This window comes from Crinia signifera, chromosome 6 (assembly GCF_055691185.1).
Source record: "Crinia signifera chromosome 6, ASM5569118v1, whole genome shotgun sequence".
Classification (NCBI taxonomy): Eukaryota; Metazoa; Chordata; class Amphibia; order Anura; family Myobatrachidae; genus Crinia; species Crinia signifera.
Genome location: NC_139222.1, coordinates 2304067 through 2318156, shown reverse-complemented (window position 1 = coordinate 2318156; position 14090 = coordinate 2304067). Strand labels below are relative to the sequence as shown.

At 46.8% G+C, this 14090-nt stretch overlaps 3 protein-coding genes across 3 annotated transcripts in view; 2 read left to right on the top strand and 1 right to left on the bottom strand.

Moving 5' to 3' along the window:
• The window catches only part of LOC146009797 (uncharacterized), a 928908-nt gene that overhangs the window by 410841 nt on the left and 503977 nt on the right, over positions 1-14090 (top strand). The gene's annotated exons all lie outside the window — the stretch shown is intronic.
• LOC146009834 (uncharacterized) overlaps positions 1-14090 on the top strand; it is a 547900-nt gene that overhangs the window by 162851 nt on the left and 370959 nt on the right. The window lies entirely within an intron of this gene.
• Positions 1-14090, bottom strand: part of LOC146009794 (uncharacterized) — a 381786-nt gene that overhangs the window by 313962 nt on the left and 53734 nt on the right. The gene's annotated exons all lie outside the window — the stretch shown is intronic.

Here is a 14090-nt window from a genome sequence, read left to right as displayed (position 1 = left end):
CGGCCATTGCTGTGTCTGGCAGCAGGAGCACAGAGCGGCCATTGCTGTGTCTGGCAGCAGGAGCACAGAGCAGCCATTGCTGGGTCTGGCAGCAGCAGCAGGTTGCGGCCATTGCTGTGTCTGGCAGCAGCAGGTAGCGGCCATTGCTGTGTCTGGCAGCACATAATGATATTATTATTCTATAGGCTGAGCAGCTCTGGTGTGAGGTTGCTGTAGTACAGGGGGAGCAGCCTCTGGTGCCTTGTTATAGTACAGCTGGTGCTGCATTATTATACAGATGGCTGACACACTGGGAAGCGGTCAACTAATAAACTGCACTTAGGTCTACAGTCATTAGGTCGACCCCACTAGGTCGACTGACAGGAAGGTCGACCTGACTCAAGGTCGACTTGGCATAAAGGTCGACATGGGGTTTTTCTCTGTTTTTTTGAGCCGACATATGCCGACAGGCGGATTTCATGACCTACCATCGACTACTGCACGTGGAGGAGGTATTTAAAGCTGTGGCGAGCGATGCGAGGGTCCGATTCTCATTGCCAGCTGTGTCCATGTCAACTGTGTCGACATTCGGCTCAAAAAAAAACCACCATGTCGACCTTATGACCAGTCGACCTTCCTCATGTCGACCTTTATGCCAAGCCGCCCTTAAGTCATGTCGATCTTGGCCCATGTCGACATTAAGTCAGGTCGACCTTCCTGCCAGTCGACCTAGTGGGGACGACCTAATGACTGTAGACCTAAGTTCTTTCTAATAGATCAGGCATTCCCAACCACGGTCCTCAGGGCACACCAACAGTGCAGGCTTTACTGATATCCAGGCTTCAGCATAGATGGATTAATCAGAATCACTCAGGTACAAATTAAAATACCTGTGCTCAAGCCTGATATCTACAAACCTGCACTGTTGGTGTGCCCTGAGGACCGTGGTTGGGAATGCCTGTAATATATGATCCACACCCAACACTCTAGTGCCCTATTACTGCATAGATACCTCCCAGCATGCCCCTCCCCAGGAGGACACAATGCTCTGTTCCTGGGCTTCCCTGGTAATGTATGATTGCCAGCACCTGTGGTGACACCTTTCTTATCAGTTACCTAGCTCCCCACAGGTGCTGGCAATCCTACATTATCCATACCTCCCAGCATGCCCCTCTCCAGGAGGACACAATGCTCTGTTCCTGGGCTTCCCTGGTAATGTATGATTACCAGCACCTGTGGTGACACCTTTCTTATCAGTTACCTAGCTCCCCACAGGTGCTGGCAATCATACATTATCCATACCTCCCAGCATGCCACTCTCCAGGAGGACACAATGCTCTGCTCCTGGGCTTCCCTGGTAATGTACGATTGCCAGCACCTGTGGTGACACCTTTCTTATCAGTTACCTAGCTCCCCACAGGTGCTGGCAATCATACATTATCCATACCTCCCAGCATGGCCCTCTCCAGGAGGACACAATGCTCTGTTCCTGGGCTTCCCTGGTAATGTATGATTGCCAGCACCTGTGGTGACACCTTTCTTATCAGTTACCTAGCTCCCCACAGGTGCTGGCAATCATACATTATCCATACCTCCCAGCATGTCCCTCTCCAGGAGGACACAATGCTCTGTTCCTGGGCTTCCCTGGTAATGTATGATTGCCAGCACCTGTGGTGACACCTTTCTTATCAGTTACCTAGCTCCCCACAGGTGCTGGCAATCCTACATTACCCATACCTCCCAGCATGCCCCTCTCCAGGAGGACACAATGCTCTGTTCCTGGGCTTCCCTGGTAATGTAGGATTGCCAGCACCTGTGGTGACACCTTTCTTATCAGTTACCTAGCTCCCCACAGGTGCTGGCAATCATACATTATCCATACCTCCCAGCATGCCACTCTCCAGGAGGACACAATGCTCTGTTCCTGTGCTTCCCTGGTAATGTATGATTGCCAGCACCTGTGGTGACACCTTTCTTATCAGTTACCTAGCTCCCCACAGGTGCTGGCAATCATACATTATCCATACCTCCCAGCATGCCACTCTCCAGGAGGACACAATGCTCTGTTCCTGGGCTTCCCTGGTAATGTATGATTGCCAGCACCTGTGGTGACACCTTTCTTATCAGTTACCTAGCTCCCCACAGGTGCTGGCAATCATACATTATCCATACCTCCCAGCATGCCCATCCCCAGGAGGACACAATGCTCTGTTCCTGGACTTCCCTGGTAATGTATGATTGCCAGCACCTGTGGTGACACCTTTCTTTATCAGTTACCTAGCTCCCCACAGGTGCTGGCAATCCTACATTATCCATACCTCCCAGCATGCCCCTCTCCAGGAGGACACAATGCTCTGTTCCTGGACTTCCCTGGTAATGTATGATTGCCAGCACCTGTGGTGACACCTCTCTTATCAGTTACCTAGCTCCCCACAGGTGCTGGCAATCCTACATTATCCATACCTCCCAGCATGCCCCTCTCCAGGAGGACACAATGCTCTGTTCCTGGGTTTCCCTGGTAATGTATGATTGCCAGCACCTGTGGTGACACCTTTCTTATCAGTTACCCAGCTCCCCACAGGTGCTGGCAATCATACATTATCCATACCTCCCAGCATGCCCCTCTCCAGGAGGACACAATGCTCTGTTCCTGGGCTTCCCTGGTAATGTATGATTGCCAGCACCTGTGGTGACACCTTTCTTATCAGTTACCTATCTCCCCACAGGTGCTGGCAATCCTACATTATCCATACCTCCCAGCATACCCCTCTCCAGGAGGACACAATGCTCTGTTCCTGGGCTTCCCTGGTAATGTATGATTGCCAGCACCTGTGGTGACACCTTTCTTATCAGTTACCTAGCTCCCCACAGGTGCTGGCAATCATACATTATCATTACCTCCCAGTATGCCCCTCTCCAGGAGGACACAATGCTCTGTTCCTGGGCTTCCCTGGTAATGTATGATTGCCAGCACCTGTGGTGACACCTTTCTTATCAGTTACCTAGCTCCCCACAGGTGCTGGCAATCCTACATTATCCATACCTCCCAGCATACCCCTCTCCAGGAGGACACAATGCTCTGTTCCTGGGCTTCCCTGGTAATGTATGATTGCCAGCACCTGTGGTGACACCTTTCTTATCAGTTACCTAGCTCCCCACAGGTGCTGGCAATCATACATTATCATTACCTCCCAGTATGCCCCTCTCCAGGAGGACACAATGCTCCGTTCCTGGACTTTCTTCTTAATGTATGAATGCCATCACCTGTGTTCAAATATCTTTCTTATCAATGAACCTGTGCAACACAGGTGCTGGCATTCATACATTAAGAGGAGCAGAGCATTGTGTCCCTCCTGGAGTGGGTCATGTTGGGAGGTATGCACGCCTAAACCAAAAGAAGAGGATATGTAAACGGACTGGGACCGGGGGAGAAATAGAAATCGTCTGGGATCGAAGGAGATGTAACCGGACTGGGACTGGGGGAGATACAACCCTCCCATTAGTTTCTAACCCTCCTGCAGTCTAATCCTGTCCTCCCACTAGACCAGTGGTAGCCAACCCTAGCCCTCGAGAGCTACCAACAGTTCACATTTTCCAGACAACCTAGCTGCTGCACAGCTGCACTCATTAATCACTGACACATTTTTAAAGATCCACAGATGGTGCTAATTAGCTCACTTGTGATTCTGTGAGACCTGCAAAACATGCACTGTTGGTAGCTCTCGAGGACTTGGGTTGGCTACCCCAGCACTAGTGTCTAACCCTCCTGCAGTCTAATTCTTCCCTCCCACTAGTGTCTAAAGCTGCCCATACACGGAGCAATTCGCCGGCATCCGTTCTGTACTATGCGATGCGCGCTCCCGCGCATCACATAGTACGGTACAAATAGTATGTGCTGCACATACTTTTTGTACTAGGTAAACATCGTATCGGATCGCAGTGTATCTTCACAGGTAAACGCGTCCCTTCGCGGGCTTCACAGGTATCCTCGTCCGCTCGCCACACTATTCTATTCTCAACTCCACGCCGACGTGGATAGTGGGGGTATGAAAAGGTCGTAGGACGCGTACCGCCGCCCCTCGCGGGCTCGCCACGCTTCGGGCTCGCCACACTATTCTATTCTCAACTCCACGCCGACGTGGATAGTGGGGGTATGAAAAGGTCGTAGGACGCGTACCGCCGCCCCTCGCGGGCTCGCCACGCTTCGGGCTCGCCACACTATTCTATTCTCAACTCCACGCCGACGTGGATAGTGGGGGTATGAAAAGGTCGTAGGACGCGTACCGCCGCCCCTCGCGGGCTCGCCACGCTTCGGGTTCACGTTGATCGTGGGGTGGCGTTAACAATTGTGGGGGCCATTTTACACTTCAGGGTGGCTATTTGGCCTCTGTGGGCCATTTAACATTGATTCCTATGGAAAAATCGTGTCAATTGAGGCATTGAACAGAAAAATCGGGTCAATTGAGAAATTTAACATTGGTCCCTATGGGAAATCGCGGGCATCGCGTCGCACTTGATTTTTTAGTGCATTCAATGCCCGCGATGACCGCGATGGGCGCCGTGCTAGGTAAAGAGTACCGACTTATTTTTGTACCTAACTTTAAAAAGGTTAAAGACCACTTAGTTGTCAGGTACATGTATGAATCTCAGGAATTATTGATGTAGGAATGGACACATTTCATTATTTATTCCTTACATTGAAAGTACAACTAAGGAACAGACACAATCCATAACACGGAGGGAAAAAGGGGAAGGGGAAGGGGAAGGGGAAGGGGAAGGGGAGGATGGACCAGTGCACAGGTTGTAATGTTCGTGATTCAATATGATGGTTAGGTCTATAGGTCCACAACAAAATGATGGTGTGAGAACAAAGCGGTTCTCTTCTAAATCAAAGGAGTGGAGGTACACCCTAGAGAGTAAATGTATATAGAAAGAAGGAGAAGGAACGACTCTCTTTTTTGGGGCACTCTTTAGCTGTGATTACATATAGTAATCAGTTGAAAACATCTATCAGAATGTTTCGGAGGTCAAAGGTTTGGTCAACGCCTTAAAACATTTGTCTAGCACTTATTTTATTGAGATTGAATAAAAGTTAATTTTTAAACCATACAATATACCCGGGATGGATCATCCCATCCCATCTCTCTATGTATGACTAGCATTCCCACTGTGTGCATATGTAACCCCATCTAAGGACACTGTTCTCATAGAAGGGCTCCAACGAAGGAGCTGTTAAAACCATCTGTATCCTGTTAAAGCTTGTACTTAGACATCCCACTCCGACCAAACCTTTGACCTCCGAAACATTCTGATAGATGTTTTCAACTGATTACTATATGTAATCACAGCTAAAGAGTGCCCAAAAAAAGAAAGAGTCGTTCCTTCTCCTTCTTTCCACAATCCATAACACACAATAACTGAGACACGCAGTGGAGCCATCACCAAACTTTTAAAATATTTTGTCCGAATTGTTTTGTCACGTTATGTGATATTGGCCTTATTCTAGTTCACTCTTTTTGACAAAATCCTTCTTAGATGGACAAAACCATGTGCACTGCAGGTGGGGCAGATGTAACATGTGCAGAGAGAGTTAGATTTGGGTGGGGTTTTACTTCAAAGTGAGATCTATATTGCAGTGTAAAAATAATGCAGCCAGTATTTACCCTGCACAGAAACAAAATAACTCACCCAAATCTAACTCTCTCTGCACATGTTACATCTGCCCCCCTGCAGTGCACATGGTTTTGTCCATCTAAGAAGGATTTAGTCAGAAAGAGTGAACTAGAACAAGGCCCATAGTGTCTAATTAACAATGGTGGTGACATATATAGGACTGGACACACAGAGAGGGATGTCAATCGCACTGGACAGTTAAATAGAAAAAAATAGGGTGAGCCTCTGTTATCAATAATATAGCACCGCTTAGGTGTCTATTCTATATAGAGGCATTCTACCCTTGGACATATGATATAGCAGAGAGGGTTTTGAAAGAAAAGAATGTCCTTATTGGGTGCAACAAAAGAGAAATAGTATTTCTAAAATTTAACCTTTATTGATTCGTTTAAGAACTGCGAATTTTATAAAAAATACACATACAACATATACACACTAATGGACACATTTAAAAAGGAAATTAATCCTGACATGGCAGGGGACAATTGTCATTAATACCTCTATAGTTGAGAGATGTAAGAGGCTGTGCTTATATGACACACTGTAGCTCATAAATCATTGCAACATTATGTTCCGTATGTGCACAGTGTGTAAATCATGTTTATTAGAAGAGAGGAACAGTGCGGGCAGCGTCCTGGCCGCTCCGTTCTCAGTGTGATGAGTATTCTCAATGCAATTAACTCTCTAATAACGTGAGGGGTAGACCGAGAGGTATTGGTCATCCCCTGTGCTGCTGCCCAGAAATTACTGTGCGCCGCTACACTCAGATTGGTCACAGTGCGGCTTCGCTACTGAGATTGATCACAGCCGACGCCAGCTGAGTATATGTCTCGGCGCCCGGGCGCTGACAAGCCACAGTGCCGCCCCGATATCTCCTAGCACCGGTACACACCAGGAGACACCTGTGCGGCTTTACTCCCGAGAACACTCACAGCAGATGCCGGCTGAACGTATAACTCGGCGCACTGGGGCTGGCAGTCTCAACGCACACAACTACTGTAAACATACATTTACAATTTCAACAATTACAGGTCAGACAATGCCCCTGCCCATGTGACAACGCCGACGCACGTTTCGCACTGAGCTTTCTCAAGGCTAACCGGATGGGCGTCCGGGGATCCTTGTTATACCATGCCTCATGAATATTCATTAACTCAGGGGGTGTGTACCCCTCTTCCATTGGTTCCTGTCATAGTCTGGATATTTTATACAATTTGAATCTCTTTGAGAATTAAATGTATTACAGGGAATCATTCTGTGGGGATATATATACCTAATTATAATCAGTTGTTTAACGTGGGATCACCACGCATTTGTGGTCAGATTTCATATAATAATGAGCTTGACGGAGTCTGCCGATGCCCATACATATTATTCACTGTTGCGGGTTATGTTTAAAATGTAAAGAATCATTCTATGGAGATATTCATACACAGGTACCCATCCATTGTTTTAATGAAATCGTCAAACCTTTGTAATAAGTTGTACATACAGTATAATGGTAAATTTGAGTGAGTCTGCCAGTGTCACTATAAATCATTCACCATTGCGAGTAATCTCTGTTGCCTTCCAGATAGCAGTTGCTCAACCTCTGGTATCATGAATCTATCTAAACGCGTCACAGTACTTATTGATAATCTTGACATATATATACCGCGCATATGGTATTATGTGACCCTACCGATTTCTCTGCGGTCTGATTGTTGATCAAAATTCGAGTAAAAATGTGTGTTATGTTAATGATAGGTGTTAGGGAAATAGAGGAAAATATATATAGGACAGCATTCAAAATGTTACTATTTTTTTTAAACCCAGAAATGGCTTCAATGATTCCCATAATGGTTATTCTCAATATACTGACACATACATTGCAGTGCAGATTTATTTCCTAAGAACAATCTTTATTAACAATTCAATTTCCGAAAACACGGCATAAAGAATTGATTAGAGAAGTTAAAGAACTCTTAATGGATCACTCACCTAATCTGTGATCAGTCAGGCTGTCGCTCCCAACACTCCACAGAGACAGCAATGACTAAAGTAGTCAATGACTGGCCACTGCTAAATTTAAAGGCCATTTCTCACTTCTTATTCTTCTAGATCTCTCAGCTGACTTTGACACTGTCCACTACTCTCTTCTCATACAAACACTACAATCCCTAGGTCTTCAGAACACAGCCCTTTCTTGGTTCTCTTCCTACCTATCTAATCGCTCTTTCAGTGTTCGCTTCTCTGATTCTACCTCCTCCTCATTACCTCTGTCCGTTGGAGAACCACAAGGCTCAGTCTTAGGTCCTCTGCTTTTCTCAATCTATACCTCCTCACTTAGGAAACTAATCAACTCTTTTGGATTTCAGTATCACCTGTACGCTGATGATACTCAAATCTATCTATCCTCCCCGGAATTGTCACCATCAGTATTGCTCCGTGTCTCTGAATGTCTTTCTGCCATTTCATCTTGGGTGTCATCTCACCAACTCAAACTCAGAAACAGAATTAAATATATTCCCACCAGCCACTGTTGAGAACACAACAATTAATTCTACTCCACAAGCTCGCTGCCTAGGGGTCATCCTCGACTCTGAACTGTCCTTCATTCCTCACATTCAATCTGTCTCTAAATCGTGTTACATGCATCAAAAAAACATATCCAAAATTCGTCCGTACCGTACTCAAGACACTGCAAAAACTCTAATCCATGCACTCATTATATCACGCATTGATTATTGCAATGGCCTCCTTACCGGTCTTCCTAAGAAAAGACTCTCACAACTACAATCCATTCTGAATGCAGCTGCGAGGCTGATCTTCCTGGCTAGACGTTCATCATCTGCTGATCCGCTCTGTCAGTCCCTCCATTGGTTGCCTGTATATTACCATTCAATATAAAATACTTCTACTTAAATACAAAGGACCGTCTAGTAATCTCATGGGACTGCCATGCTATGGAATTCTGTCCTTATGTATCCCTCTTATTATCCCTATAGATTGTAAGCTTGTGAGCAGGGCCCTCCTACCTCCATGTCGGTTTATATCTACCCAGTTTATTTAATCACTGTTGTTTCCAATTGTAAAGCGCAATGGAATATGCTGCGCTATATAAGAAACTGTAAATAAATAAACAAATAAATAAATAATAAAGAGACTTGTTGCTCAATAATTGAAGTTGTGATGAATATTTTGCTTACAAAGACTTGTTTTACCTTCAAACTACTGGCACAGTAATGGGGTCCGCACTGACCCCAGAATATGCACGCACATGCAGAGGTGTAACTTCAAAGGGAAAACACATATTGTGTGCATACTGAAGCCCACAGGGAAAACTCACTGAATGATAATCCTCTCAAACTCAAACTTACCTTTGAGAGGAGTCAAAAAAAGGGATTTTTGTAAGAACTTACCGTTTGAAACCCTTTCTCTGATATGGTCCTGGTGACAGCTCAACATTGGGATGTAGGAGGGTTCGTAGGAGCCAGGCACCTATCCTAAAGCTTTAGAGGGTAAGCTCCTCCCCTACTGCATCCCAGACTCTTCAGTTCAATCTTTTAAAGCCACTGGAATACATTAACTCAGTACAAACACCTGCACACATTATATGCACATTTTTTCAAAAACAACTTTTAACCATATAACATGAAACATCATGAACCTGGCATACTTACTAAGCGTAAGGGAGGAATCGCTGTGTCACCAGGACCATATCAGAGAAAGGGATTCGAACGGTAAGTTCTTACAAAAATCCCTTTTTCTCTTTCAATGATCCTGGTGACACAGCTCAACATTGGGACGTTCCAGAGCCGGTCCTTTGGGTGGGTACGCTCAGGTCTGCAGCTCTCATCACTGCTCGCCCGAATGATGCGTCCTCCGACGCAAACTCATGGAACCTATAGAATTTGGCAAAGGTATGAACAGATGACCAAGTGGCAGCCCTGCAAACCTGCTCAGCTGTTGCCCCATGTCGAACCGCCCAAGAGGTGGCAACCGACCTGGTGGTATGCGCATTAATCCTGGCCGGTACAGGCCTACCAACTTTAGTATATGCAAACGCTATAACAGCGCAACCACCTAGCAATGGTCTGCTTAGAAGCAGGCCAACCAATTTTGTGTATGTCATACAAAACTAACAAGGTGTCAGTCTTTCTGACACTCTTAACTCTGTCCACATAAACGCGCAAGGCGCGCACAACATCCAAATTCCTCAATTTGTCCCTTTTCCTTGAACCCTCTGGGGGTAGAAACACAGGCAGAACTATCTCCTGATTTAGATGAAAAGCAGAGACTACTTTTGGTAAAATTTGGGGTACTGTCCGAAGAACAGCCCTATCATCATGAAATATAAGGAAGGGAGACTTGCATGACAATGCTCCCAACTCCGATACTCTTTTTGCTGACGCCACTGCCAACAAAAATACCAGTTTCCATGTAAGGAATTTAAGGTCAGCCGACCTTAATGGTTCAAAAGGTGCCTTCTGAAGACACTCCAAAACCAGAGATAAATCCCATGGTGCTACTGGTTGTTTGTAGGGAGGTTTCAATCGGGACACCCCCTGCAGGAAGGTCTGTACTTCCGGTATTAAAGCAATCCTTCTTTGGAAGTAAATAGACAAGGCCGAGATCTGTACCTTGAGTGACTGAAGGCTTAACCCGGAGGAAAAGCCATCCTGCAAAAACTCCAACAATTTTGCCAATTTAAAGCGTGATGTGTGTGACTTCTGCCTTTCACACCATCGAATATAGGTCTTCCAGACCCTATAATAATTTGCAGAAGATACTGACTTTCTGGCTTTAATCATTGTGTTAACCACCGCCTCTGAGAATCCTTTATTCCTCAAAATGGCGGTTTCAACAACCAGGCCGTCAAAATTAATCGAGCTGAATCCAGATGGTTGAACGGTCCTTGTCTTAGAAGGTCTGACCTCAGAGGTAGACGCCACGAGTCCACAGACAATCTCTGAAGTCTCGAGTACCAGGACCTCCTTGGCCAATCCGGGGCCACTAAAATTACAGGAATTGTCTGGGCCTGTATCTTTTTCAACACTCTTGCCAGCATTGGAACTGGTGGAAAAACATAAAGAAGATTCTGCCCCCAGGGGATAGTCATGGCATCCATTGCTTCTGCCAGTGGATCCCTCGTCCTGGCATAAAACCTGGGTACCTGATGGTTGAACCTGGATGCCATCAGGTCCACATCCGGGGTTCCCCACCTCATTGTAATCTGGTGAAATACTTGTGGGTTCAGACTCCATTCCCCTTCCATCAGCTCCTCCCTGCTCAGGAAGTCGGCCTCTATATTCTCCACTCCTGGAATGAATATTGCTGATAATGCTGGAACATTCTGTTCCGCCCACAAGAAGATTCGGGACACCTCCCACATAGCCAGCTTGCTGCGTGTGCCTCCCTGGTGATTCAGATATGCCACAGCTGTGGCGTTGTCGGTCTGAATCCTTAAAGGGAGCCTCTGTAACCTTTCTCCCGCCAGAGAAATCACCTTCCACACAGCTCTCAGTTCCAAGATGTTGATCGGTAAGGCAGACTCCTCTGGGGTCCACAAGCCTTGCAGACGCAGGTCCAAGACTACTGCCCCCCAGCCCCCGTCGGTAGTGACTACCAGCCAGCTCCAGGACTGCAGGGACCGACCCCACTGAAGGGAATCCACCTCTGTCCACCATTTCAGGGAGGATCGAGTTTCTGAAGACAACACTATCTGTTCCGACTTCATGGTTTGCGTGTTTCCTGACCAAGTCGTCAAAATGTTCCACTGGAACACTCGAGAGTGGAACCTGGCGAACTGCAACGTCTCGAAAGACGCCACCATCTTCCCCAGCAGCTTGAGGCACCTCCATACTTATGTGCTCCGAGAGCCAAGAATCTCCTGGACCAAGGCAGCCAGATCCCTGGCCTTTGCCTCTGGTAAAAATACCCGATGTAGGTGGGTATCCAGAACCACTCCTAGGAATTGGAGTCTCTGTGACGTCACCAACTGAGACTTTTGTAAGTTTAAAAGCCAGCCATGAGCCTGCAAAAACCGATGGCTTCTGCCAAGTGACTCTGCAACATGTCTGCTGACTCCGCTTTGAACAGCAGGTCGTCCAAATATGGAATCACCGTGATTCCCCTCAGTTGAAGCACAGCCGCCATTACAGACATTATCTTGGTGAATACCCTTGGCGCTGAAGGGCAATGCCTGGAATTGCAAGTGCAGGTCTCCTATCGCAAACCTCAACAGAGCCTGATGTTCTGGGTGTATAGGGACATGAAGGTACACGTCCTGGACATCCATGGATGCCAAAAATTCTCCCTGGTCCAGGCTTAGTAGCACTGACTGTAGAGACTCCATTTTGAAATGGTCTACCCACAAATGGACATTTAGAGACTTTAAATTCAGAATCGGTCTGAAAGACCCGTCTGGTTTGGGCACCAGAAACAGAGTGGAATAAAACCCTCTTTTCCACTCCGCTCTGGGGACCGGGATCACCACACCCTTCTCTAAAAGAGAGTGAGCCGCTCCCAAGAGAGCCGCACGGAGCCGAGCCTCCTTTGGTAGTGGTGTGGGAATGAATCTTCTCGGAGGAAGACCTTTGAAGGGAATTCTGTAACCCTAGGATATAATATCTAATACCCAGGAATCCTGGTCTTACAATGCCCATGCGTCCCTGAACTGTGACAGACGCCCCCCCACCTTGACCACCGCCGGGCAAATCCCCTGGCAGTCATGCGGAGGGTTTGTCCTCTCCTTTGGTGTTTGGTTTCTTATGAAAGCAACCAAATTTTGACTTTGGGGCCTTACCCCTGGAGGACTGAAACTTTCCCCTAAAAGACTGTCCTCGAAAGGACGCACCTCCTCTAGGGGAGGGCCGAAAGGACGGCCTGAAAGCAGAAAATCTTGATGTCTGCTTTGCTGCAGGGGCAGGCAGGAAAGTACTTTTGCCACCTGTGGCCTGTTTGATAATCTCTTCCAGTTCAGAGCCAAATAACAGCTTTCCTTTAAAAGCTAATGCTTCTAAGGCCTTCTTAGACTCGTTATCTGCCTCCCAAGTCTTAAGCCAGAGCACTCTCCTGGCATTGACAGACACTGTGGAAACTCTAGCAGCCATTTTGAGAGCTTTCTCCTCAGCCTCTAGCACATACTCTGCTGCTGCTTTCAGCTTCTCCGCAAGCAATAACACACAAGGGTCAGCATGTAAAATAGTGCACAAATCATTGGCCCATACAATCATGGCCTTAGAGACCCAGGCTGAAGCAATCAGAGGACGTAGGGTGTATCCCACCCCTTCAAATATTGCTTTTAGGTTACCCTCCAGCTTTTTGTCTACGGGGTCCTTAAAAGCTGCGCCCCCTTGCACTGGTAAAACAGTAGCTTTTGACAACCGTGCCACAGAAGCATCAACCACTGGAATTTTCTCCCAGAGATCCGCATGAGCCTCAGGCATGGGGTACAGACTTAAGAATCTCTTAGGCATCTGCAGCCTTTTATCGGGCGTTTTCCAAGCCCCTTCCAATAAATCCTGTAAACCTTCATCTGCAGGGAAGGTAACAGCTTCCTTACGCTGCCATTTAAATACACCTTTAGCGGGAGTTTTATCTTCCACAGACAAATCTAAAGCCTGTTTAACAGCAGTAATCAAATCCTCCACCCCTGCGGCTGAGGAATCCTCAGAATCATCACCCTGCTCCCAGGGAATGTCTGCATATGCTCCTTCCTCCTCATCAACCATTAAAGGCACTGAGTAAGACCTTTTAGGGGTCCCCACCAATGTTCCCTTTAATTTTACGAAGGCTGTGTGCGGCAAAAGATTTTGGCTGTGCAACTTTGGAAGGAAATTTAAATTTTTGTGCGTCGCTTATATATAACTGGAAAATGACGTTCAGCATTTGTGTTAACTTTACTTCAAAATGATATTAAACATTTAAATATTCAAAACACAGCACACAATGTAGTTAATGGGTGAAACACACATTAATTGAGTCCATAACTGCAAAAAGGGACCACTGCTGCTTTGTGCGCTCTGTTGTAATGTCTGTGCGCACGCTCGTCGAGTTGTGTGCGCGCGCACGTGCGCACAGCTTAGAGGGAACACTGGTCCCCACAGCATCAACATCAATCTTGTCTAGCAATTCACTAAACCTGTTAATCCCCTTAGCAGTATCCTGCATCACCTGTAGGAAAGCAGGGTCTGCCTGGGTAAGAGGCAAGGAGCCAGAGGACTGCTGAGATGATGACATAGGTCTCTGAGTATCTACCAAGACATCACTCTGTCTGTCCAGCAATTGCACTAAAGCATTAACAGACCTGCCCAGGGCACTGGCCCACGCGGGTTCCAATTGCTCTACCCTCTGGGGTTCACTCCCCATGGGTTTCACAGCAGCGCAAGCAATACACAAGCCCCCCTTGGCCATCTGCTCAGGGATAAATTTCAGTGTACAAACACTGCAAGCGC